The sequence below is a fragment of the Tupaia chinensis genome, unplaced genomic scaffold (assembly GCF_000334495.1).
Source record: "Tupaia chinensis unplaced genomic scaffold, TupChi_1.0 Scaffold000066_1, whole genome shotgun sequence".
Lineage (NCBI taxonomy): Eukaryota > Metazoa > Chordata > Mammalia > Scandentia > Tupaiidae > Tupaia > Tupaia belangeri.
In genome coordinates, this window is record NW_006159525.1 from 3,768,196 (window position 1) to 3,779,933 (window position 11,738).

The window sequence follows — 11,738 nt, forward strand, 5'->3', positions numbered from 1 at the left end:
CCACATATTTCACATATTTCAAAATATTTACTTTTTCATGTCACAAAATGGGGAATCAACTAGACATATATTTCATGAGCAACTAACTGTGTTGAGAAGCACTAAAAATTCTCACTTTTTAACAGTTATGTACTATTTCATTTTAAGAATGAAACATCATTTAGGTAAGACATTTCAATCATTCATTTATTTTATAAATATTTTACTGATTATCTGTTATACAGCAGACTTCATCATTTTGAGATAGTTGAATGTCAAAGATTACTATTACATACATTGAAATTTTCAAATTCGAAGAATCAGAAAGACTGTAGTATTTAATATTACACATAAGAACTCTACCATGCTAACATTATTGCACAAGTAGAGAGAAGAATACAGATCACTTGTCTATTTCATCCCAAGAAATATCCTGTGTTAAGTGCTGAGATATTGCTTGAATGAAATAGACAAATCTCCTGCTTACTAGGTGCTAATATTCTGAATAGAGTGATGCTTCTAGTCCATGACTCTCACTCTATCACTTACTCCCAAAAAAAATCTTTCCCTTCCTCCTTCCTTCTTTTTTCTTTCATTTCTAGTTTATTTCTTAAGAGAGAGAAAAGGAAGAGGAACCCCCTCTCCCCCAGCAAGGTCTTACCATGCTGTGAACTGCCTCCTCTCCCCTGGCTTTCCAGCCATGTGGAATCACAGGCACATGCGTGCAGATCTGACATGTTCAGGTCACCCCAGGATCTGAACCCATATGGCTCCAGTATTGTATGCCATCCCACCTATACCACCCTGGCTAAACCTCCAGTCCAAGTTTCTTACCAAACCTTTCTCCATCATTCTCAATGGAGTGATTTGCCCAGTGGGGCAATCTCTCCCCAGTGGACACAGGACAATGTGCAGAGAGATTTTCAATTGTCACTACTTGCTGGGCAGAGGCTCGGAGGAAGGGGGACTTGGTAGGAGTGCTATTGGCAACTAGTGGATAGAGCTGAGGAATGCTTTTAAACATCTCATAATACGCAAGACAGCCCTCTAAGACAAAAATTCACCTGGTCCAAAATGTCCATTGTGCCAAGGTTGAGAAACATGGCTCTATTTTGAGGTAATGAATACATGATTACCAGTCAAAATGAACACAGTTACAGTTTAACCTCCCTGTGTAGAAGCCTGAACACACGTAGATGTTTTTCTAGGAACTATGTTCTCCATTACCATCTTCATCAACTTTTTGAGGTCCAGAGCCTGACACTTAGGAACTATGTTTTAAAACAAATCAAGAATGTTAATAGAACCTCAGGGTACAAAGGAATAGATGAAGAACAGTGAATAGTAGATAGATATAACAAGACTAGTTGTCCTAGTATTCATCACTTGACTTAAATTTAGTTCCCTGAATTGTCATTCTGAGCATGGAGGGTGTTGGTTTCAGATTGTGGTGGTCTATGCACAGTTTCATAACAAGAAAATAACCTCGAGTCCTATTTTTCCTTATTGTTGTGACTTCTTTAGAAATTTCCTTCAGAAAAAGAGCGAGTATTGACCTGAATGTAAAATCAATGTTTTAAATTTCTTTTTTCTTCATAAAGAAAAGCACGCAATTTCACATATAGCTTAGAAATACATTTTGTTTGACCTAGCTAGAAAGGGGATGAATAATTTACAGAGGACATGGTGAAACTTACACAGACGTCACCAAAGTCACGTGTATCTTATGTACCTAGGTATACTGCTAGATGTGAGCCGCTTATTGACAGATGGGTTGGTAGATATCTGTACCTAAATTCTCTTCTGGAAATTCCTTTTCTGGAGAAGAGTGAGGGAAACAGTAGGAAGAAAACAACACAACCAACATAAAATTTTATTAGGATCACTCAAAAATGATGCCTTCCAGAAATTAATCATTTCTGTCTCTTTTGCTGACAACAGGCAGTTTCTGGAATTGACTTTATTGATTGAAAAACATTTTGTCATATGTAATTTAGAAGTATGTGAATTATCGGAAGGTAACTGTTTTGATTACAGAGAGTCACCATCAAAATTTCCATCAAAAGGAGTTCTATTTGGGGGTGTGAGGAGTTGCTTTATCATGTTCCTACGTGCCACCTAAATTACATGACTTCTAATAGTAAAGGATTCCACTTCATTGTGAACTTGAATACATAGGCTTCATAAAATTACATATAGTTAGCCGATTTGAATATTTCACAGCATGAAATAGTCAAGGGATATTCTCTAGTCTCAACTCATGCAGTAATATTGTCGTGGTGGAGTTCTTATATGGACATAAAATACTATATGCCTTTTCTGATTCATTGCATTTGAAAAGTTCAGTGTATGCAAGAGAAATCTCTAATATTCAACTATTTCAAATCAATTATTCTGTTTCCTAGAGAAATAGAGACACTTATATAATGCATTTTACAACTAATGAGACAGAACACGCTTATCCTCCATAATTGAATGTATTCTTGACTATTGCACTTGATATGTTGTTTGGTATTATGCCGTATGACCTTGGTGAGATTTTTTTTATGCTCTAAGACTTATTTCTCCCAAATGTGAAAGAAAAAAAAAAAAAAAGAAAGTTGGGAGTATTGCATACATTTCTCAAGTTTGTTTTTATATCTGTATAAGGTAGAAAAACTAAAATGGTTTACCAGAGTGTTGTGTGCAGGCTGAGAATACAGAGGTATTACTTTCTCTTTAAAAAAACCACTGTAATTTGTTGGAATTAGAGATACGTGTAGCACACTGATAGACCTCAGAAACGCTGTGTTGAACCATAAAAATGATGACAGCTGGGAGAGGCTATGATTGAGTAAAACTGAGAATTTTAACCTCACAGGTAATGAAGTGGGATATTAGGCTCCAGAAGGACTTCTAACAATAGTCCTTATAATTGGTTGCAGCCTTTATTAAAAATATAATTGAGATAAAATTTGGCCTACTCTAGGGACCAGCAGTTGGCATAATGGCTATGTCGCTGGACTCCCATGTAGTCAACTCACAGTTCGAGTCCCAGATCTGGTGGCTTAAACTCATGCCAGGCGCATGCACGTGTGTGCCCAAGATCCCAAGAGGATAATGGAGAAGAAGGGATTGTGGTGTGGTCATCCCCCGGGGGGTGATTTCTGTTTCTCTGTCTCTCTCTGTCTTTCTGGTGAGTGCACAAGCCATATAGCAAAAACCTGTCCAAAAAGAAAAAAAAAAATTTTTAGTCTGCTCGCTCCCTATTTATGTGATCATCAGAAAATGTGGTTGATACTGAATTTCTGATATCTCTGCTTGCATATTGCCCAGCTCCTTCCACTTCATTTGCTCACCCCGGTGAGCAAAACTTTAGCTCAGTAGATGTATTTCTGTAACACAGTGGGTGAGGCTCAGAATGTTCCTGCATACTGTTCCCTGTGTGTATTTATTCTGTGATTTTTATACCCAACAAGGTGATTGTTGACTTCCATTGTAAGGTTTCCTCCCACACTTATCTCTGCACCCAGGTGCTTATCTCTGTGTACCTGTTGTAGCTCCCCACAAAAGCTCATGTCAGACAGAATTCATTATGTATTTTTAATATAGCCAGAACAGGAAGATTTGTTATCTGCCCCCAAATCAATTGGAGATTTTTGAAATTCCAATTCTGTGAGTTACTTGTCCTTGACACATGTTTGAAACTTTTACTACACCTTCCTCCCAAGTTTCAGAATGGTATGATTTTAGGTTTGTCACAGTTTGGGTTAAAAAAGAAAGACTTTGTGTAGAATCTGAGTGTAACACTCATAATGTTAGAAAGGATTGGCTTCAAGCTAATGTTTTTCATCTCTACGTTTTTTCCAGATCCTCAAATAAACATTTAACTGATTGACAGTTAGTAGGTGTTACCTTCTAATTTGAAAACGAATTTTAATTTAACTTTCACATTGTTGAAGACAAGTATTACCATTCACTCAATAATTAGACTTAATTGGTCTGAGGATTTAAATGCTGTCTTGACACCAAACATTTCAAACTGTGTATATTTTACTATTTTAAATTGCCTCCAGGGACCACAGCTAGAAGATATATTTAATCAGCCTATGGCATTCTTCTGTAAGCAAGTGAATTTAAAAGCCCAGTTGCTGATATTTGAAAATGAGAATACCAAAGGTAAAAAGCGTGTTTTCTATTCTGGTTTCTGAACTGTGCACGATATTAATCTTTTTATATCAGAGATGGACTATCTCCACCACTTTCTTACTGTCTTTCAGTCAGCACCATTATTAAATATCTACCCATCAGGAGATCTATCTTTACTAAATGTCTCCCATGTTTCAAACATTTGGTCTGACTTTACATGCATCAAAAATAAGTCTCACACTGCTATTTTATGAGCTAGACCGTCATTTCTATTTTAGAATAAAAAGTGTGTTCCTAAAGTGTGATAAAAGTTGCTTTGGTCTGGCTAACATGATTTTGCAGCCTCCTCTCTCAACTCTTCTTTCCATAGAGAGGGAGATGGTCTAAGGATCATTGTAACGTCTACAGGGAGCGATACGATAAAATTAGATAAAACATATGACAAAATTTAGACCAATTAAATGAATTCTCTTGAGATTTTTAGCTAAAACTCATGAGGTAGACTTTGCTATTAGGTCACAGAACTGGAAGTAAGTGACTACGATGCAGACGGCAGCCACATTTCCTGCAATGCAGACAAAGAAAACAAAGCTTTGACAGCAGAAATGTGATAGAGGCTAAAGAAATCCTAATGATTTCAAGTGTTCGCATCCAGTTCTAAAGGTCCTGTCTCTCCATGTTGGTAGCACTGACGTTTGGGGCTCGCTATTTTGTCATTGTGAACGGCTGTCCTGTGCTGACTCTCCGTGCTATAGGCTACTAGCACCCTCTTTTCTATAGCTGGGACCACAAAAATGTCTCCATACATCACAAAATGTCTCTTAGCATGTCAGGGAAGGGAAGAATTATTTTAAGTGAGAATTATTGACTTATAACCAAGGATATCTTCAAGCATTATATTTGTCAATCATTGGAACTATGAAATTCTCCCCATTTACTTAAACCGATCTGAATCTGGTTTTTGTAAATTACAACCAAAGGAATGTGGACTAGTATGAAAATGATCAGTAACTTGCCAAGGACACAAAGGCATAGATCTCTGAGCATGGGGTGGAGGACTTGTGAGTGTCTGCTGGGAGGAAAATGAAAGAATTCACTTTTGCGTGCATGGAGGCAAGCAGATGAGCAATCAAAATGCCACGAGCTTTCAATGAGTTTTCCAGAATATTGACCATGAGATACACTAACTGAGGTGTTCTTTCAAAAAATGCATTTGAGTTCAGTCAGATTTGGGAAAATAATTATTTAAATAATCAATACCATGTTTTTTGTTTACTTGTTTGTTTTCGCTATAGGGCATGTGAGCTCGCCAGAGAGACAGAGAGGGACAAAGAGACAAAAAGTGAGAAACCGCCCCCCACCCCCAACCCCTGGGGAGATGGCCACACCACAATCCCTTCTCCTCGATTCTTCTCTTGGGATTTTGGCACACATGCACATGCAGCTGGTGTGAGTTTTAAGCCACCAAGTCTGGGACTTGAACCATGGTAAACTATGCAGGAATCCAGCAACATAATTTTATACCATCTGCTGGTCCCAACTATGTTCTTTCTTTTAATATACAACTTTTTTTTTTTTGAGAGGTTTTTGCTATAGGGCGTGTGCACTTGCCAGACAGAGAGACAGAGAGATAGAAAGCGAGAAATCACCCCCCAGGGGGATGGCCATGCCACAATCCTTTCTCCTCCCTTCTCCTCTTGGGATCTTGGGCAAGTACGCACACGTGCCCGGCATGAGTTTTAAGCCACCGGGTCTGGGATGCAAACCACGATCGACTACATGGGAGTCCAGCAACATAGCCATTTCGCTAATTGCTGGTCCCTTTAATATACGACTTTTCAGAGACGCTAGTATCATAGTGTGCTTTAATGGCTTCCACCAGCTTCTCCAATCTCTTTGACCAATTTTTTTAATAGTTCCAGTTAACACCTTTAACGACTAACTTTCTGTGGAATACACTGTGGAAAATGTGGGTTACCAACGTAGAAGGCAGTCAAGGGTGAGGTAGAGAGAAAGTGGGGGGAGGGAATAGGTTTCGTAGCCCTTGCACATGTAGGTGTGGACAGAAGCCCAGACATATTGAAGTTTGTATGCCCCTTTATTGAGTAAGTTTATCTGCATTTGGAAAGATGTGGAGAGTTATGATGGATCCTCTGTTCTGTAACAGAAATTTTGGACATTTTTCCCAACAGTAACTAAAGAGAGTTCATGGGACTTACAACTTGATCCATTATGCTCTTGGGAAATTTCCCTGCTATGTGGAGAGTGGATTGCAATGGATACAAGAAGAAGCAAGACCAGTAATGCCCTCTTGAAATGGATCACACAGAAGTGGTAAGCATTTCAACTAACTCGGAGGCGATGAAAATGTATGAAATACAGAGATCCGAGGGATTGCGATGCAAGTAATTTCATATTGCTAATCTGCATTACTATTTTTAACCACTTTGGCAGACTATATTGATTTAAAAATCAAGTGTGCTTCCCACCCTATGACACCAGTGACCCCAGTTCTACAGGAAGATAACACATCCCACTGTCGTGCCCTACTTAGAATCTGGCCTCACCAGAAGAGGAAGTCTCTTTAAGAAATATTTTTTAGAAGCCAATTTTGCTAGTTCCATATCAAACTCTATTTTTATTCACACGACTACTAATATATTTGATCCTGCTATCCCAGTACATAGGTGCCGAGTCTTCTCTGAGCCCATGTGTGGTTTTCTTAGTAAATTTACAAATGAAAAACATCAAGTCGCTCCCTCACTCCTTCCATGTATCAAAATTGCTGGAGTTGTAATGGGCGTCTTTGGATCAGATACCTCTGGCTCGTGCTGTCTTTGTTGCCTGTATGCTGGAAGATAAGGATTTGGCCAACCAGCAAGGGATTGCATAGGGGAGCTTGCAGGGTCTCGCTCATGCCTGGCAGCATTCGAACACTCAGTGTCATTATGCAAGTTATCATCAATCAGCAGGCAGCTGCTTTTAGGACTTCCAGCCGGCAAGGCAAACATTTGTGCCTGTGGCTTCCTCCCTGAGCGAGCTGGACCTGGGGCCCATCAGGCAAGAGCACGGCACACACGATCGCTGCACGCTGCTCTGGACCACGCTAACAGCTGTTCCCGGCTGGTGCTGGGATGCTCACCTGGCAGCTCTGCTGGAGTTTGGAGGGAGATGTGCAGATTATGGAGTCTGTGTGCTCAACACAAAGGGCTTCCCGTGAACGAACCACTGGGAGGCAGGAAGGGAGCAGAAAGCTGAGGATAAATCTGACGAAACATTTCTTAATAAAATAGACCAGATGATGTAGACACAGGAGCGTACAGGATCAGCCTAAAACACAATGCAAAAAACGAAAAATGGAAACCAGTAGGAACCTGCTGTAATGACAGTGAGGTTGGCCAGTTGTGGTAAGTAAAGGAAGGGCACAGTTCTATACACACCTAACAAATACTTATTAAGTAGACCATGTGCCCAGCCACCTGGGAAGTTAGAATCTAATAATCCAAGAGATTTGTAGGCAGCTCAGACAAATCCACATGGGAATGGGTAGGCATAAGCACTGCTTCCTATCAGGAACTGAGCTTCACTGTGAGGAATGCAGGAGGGAAGGGTAAGATCAGGACCTCCTAACTGTGGTTTCCTGTAAGTTCTCTAGGCCTCTCAGCAGATGCAGTGTATGACTCTCCTAAGAGGAGGGGTACAGAGAGTTCAAACAAATGGGAAGTGTCCCATGGGCTAAAGGGTGGAAACAAGGCTCCCCCAGATGTTCTGAGAGATTTTACTTCACCAGAACCACACGGACGTGGTTGTTAAATTCTGGAGCCTGATGTGGTCTGAGGTGGGGACCCAGGAATCTGCATTTTAAGCAAACATCAGGAGTTTCTAACATGGCTTAAAGCCTTTGCTTGGAGAAACACTGCTTCAAAGGTGGGAGGAAACAAAGGGAATTCAGACTGAAGTTTTTCTGGACTACTAACCAGAGCTGCTCTAGAGCCTTCTACCAACTCCTTGAAATTACATTTTAAAAAGCTGTGTGTATCTTTTCTTGGAGGATAAAGTCTATAAATTTCATTATACTCTTTGAAGAGTTTGCCTACATCTCCACTCTCAGAGACCATAATATCTAAAGATACCTTTCATTTTTTCATTTTTTCTTTCCCTTTCCCTCCTCTTCCTTTCTTTCCTATTTCTTTCTTCTTTCTTTCCTCTTCTTCTTTCTTCTTTCTCTCTTTTGTATTTTTTTCTCTCTTCTCTCCTATTTCTTTCTCATTTATCTATTTTGAGATGAGTAAAACCATTCATTTGATCCCTCTATCCCAACCTAAACCTGAAAAGTTCATTCTATAGCAGCTGGGCCTTTCAACCCTAGTACAAACTTATATTACAGGACTCATTACATTTATCATGATTATTTGTTTCTCCCCACTGAAAACGTGAGGTAACAGAGCAGGAACCAACTATTGAATTGTTTGAGCTACCTTGCATAACCATTACAAACTGTGCCTGGTTAACAGAAAGAGTTCAATTCATTGTTCTAATATAAAATAACTTCTAATAGTTTAATGAGTATGTGTGTGTGTATGTGTGTGTGCATGTGTGTGCACGCATGTGTGCATGCTGAATATTGAGAATATTGAGAGAAATAGAGAATTGAGGAAGTTTGCTCTGTTTTACCTTTCGTTCCTGAAACTGCAATTCAACAACAGGTTGGTATTGGAAACTATCCAAGCTAAGGAGATTTCAATAACCTTGCTAAGGTCCTTACAGCTTTGGATATTCAACTGGAATCCTGGCACCTCCAATTCTAGTGGTGCGTGGGCTACTTTTTCAAAGCACCTGGTAAATCAGGGTCCTGACATCAAATATGATATGATTATAGCGGAACCCAACATAGAGAGGTTTGTTTCTGCAATGGCATAACTAATGCCATCTCACGGTGCGAGAAGCAGCTAAACCTTCATGCTCCCAGCCTCAGTTGTTGGCACACAGGCCTCTATGATTTGAGAAATGACTGTTAGTAATCACCCCCATGCCTTTTCCAGGCCTGTAGCTGTGCTTCCTTCCCCCCAAGCCCTGCCTAGTTTTCCCCAAAAACATATTTGTTTTCAACTGTGGAATAAATGTGTTTTTCTTCAAACAGAGAGCTGTTTCTGGCCGGGGGCTTTTAGTGGATGAGTAAGAGCTATAAACAACTCCTCATCCCCTTCTGCCTGTAATCGTGGATTTTCCATCACTCAGTGTTGGCCTTCGTAGAACTCAGCTTGGCAGGAGCAGCAACTCAAACCATGTTTGCAGTCACCAAATAATGAGGCTGTTTGTAAGATGGACAAGAATAGACTTTATCCGCATTGCTTCTGTTGTAGGCTTGAGATTACATTCACATTTTCAGAAAGGAAAAAAAATCAAACAAACAAAAAACAAAACCCAACATCTTGGAAGTGTTGGGGGTCCCATGTAAGAAGAAAGCTGTTCTTACTGTTGAGAGACAAATGACTGTAATTGTTGCTCTGTGTGTCACAGATATTTCTACCAAGAGCCAGGGGTGGAAGAATTCCAGGGAGAACATTATTCTGCATGGGAGAGATAGCTGAATGGGTCACCTGAAAAAAACCTGTTGGTGCCTAGCAGAGCTGAAGATGGCTCTTAGTCCAAGAAATTCAAGTCTTGTGGCAGAAAGAGCCACAAAGTTGGATAAAAATCAGTGACGATTGATGTCCTATTTATTTAACTGTCAATCTTAAAAAGTATTTCTTTCTAATAGTTGGATAAAATTCTTTCAATCATTCATTTGATTCCTGTTTTGATTTTTCATTTGGTTACTTTTATCGTTTGTGGTTGTCGCTGTCAGTATCATTTAAGAACGCACAAGGGACATAGAAGACATTCTCTCATGGTTAAGGATCTGGAGTACCCATTTATCTCAAGTGAGTCTTTAGTTCCCATTTTAAAATTCAACATGTATTTATTGGGCACCTACTCTGTTGGAAGGCATCTTCTAGATTCCATGGGCATAGATTGGAACAAGAAGAGCATAGCCTTCCCTCCAAAGCCATCATCAAAAAAGGCAGACAACAAGTGTTTAAATTATCATTATCCTTTCTAAGGAGAAAATAAATCAAGACACACAGTAGTGACTGGAATTTGGAGGATGCTTTAGACTGAGTAGTCAGTGAAGGTTCTGTTGGAAGAGCTGAGGTGTGAAAGGTAAGGAGTTAGATGTGTGATGCCTATGGGAATGGATGTGGAATAAAAGGAAATTAGAGTCAGTGGTATGGATTAGGGTTGAGAGCAGGGTAGGTGGCAGAGCCTGTGGGCTGGACTTATAGATCAAGGAAAGAGGACTTAAGTTTAGTAACAAGTTTAATTTAAAAGCTAAAGGAGATTTTTAAGCAGAAAAGTTGCATAATCAAAGTTAAATGTCCATATGTAGAAAAAAAGACAAAGAGGGATAAAGCAAGAAAGTAAATAGGTCACCAGGACACCCCGTTGTTTACCACAGTAGAGACAATGTGGCTTCAGCTATTGCCAGAGGGTGGTGACGTAGGCGAAGAGCTCAAGGTGAGTCAGGATGTATTTGAGGGAAGACCCATGAGCACTTGCGAGTGGTTTTGATGTTGTGAGAAAGAAGAATCAAAGCTTAGAAAGGATTCTCAAGCCTTTAGATTTAGTAAACCTGCATGCTACCAATTCACTTTATTCCCTGACCAGCATTTCTAGGAAATGTGTGCCTTTGCGGATCGCCACGATTTTACACATGCACAACTCATGGATGTAAAGGAGAGGAGTGGCATAGACAGGTGGATAACTTGTGCACATGGAGTTGGCAGAAATTAGATACATTGAAGTGGAGGTGGAGGTGGGGATGAGAGAAAGGGGGTGCTACATAATCACTATAGAGGTTCTACTTCTGTGTTCATTTGCTGAGAACCATGAGCTAGAGACTCTAAAGTCTTCCCCACCTCTAACTTATCATGATTTCATAAACATTCAAAAGAGCGCCATAACATAGAGTCATGCAGAACAAGATCATATAAATTCAGGTGTGTTCAGCTGCATATTGAAATCCAAAGTAACAATGGCTTAAACAAAGGGCAATTTATTACTCCCACATGTAATTGTGTTGGAGAAAGCAATAGAAAGATGGTGTGGTGCTCCCTGTCAGCTAAGCAGGCCATCCAACGCCCTCCCACCTGCTCACCTATGTCTGTCCCTCTCCAGTGAGTGCGCATGCTCTATAGCACGAACAGAAACAAATTTTACTGAAAAGATGAATGGATGGAAGGGTACATAAATGAGTGTTAGACAGTTTATAAAGGATACAGAAAGAATAGAAGTTGCTGAGGATTTCTGAGGACTTATTTGTTCATACATTCTTTTATTTATTCTTTTTTGTCTGTTTGCTTTTTGTTTGTTTATAAAAGAGCCCAATTCCCTTCATACTCACCCCTGGCAAATCTGGTTGGATGGAGGAGAGAGAAGTAGGTATACTCTTTTGTGTGGAATATCTGACAAACAATAGTATTTGTGCTTCCTTAAGGGGGATGATAATATCGTAATAGTAGATAGTAGGCACTCAGGCATATTTGCTAAAATTTAGTGTATATAAATATAAATACATAATATATATATAT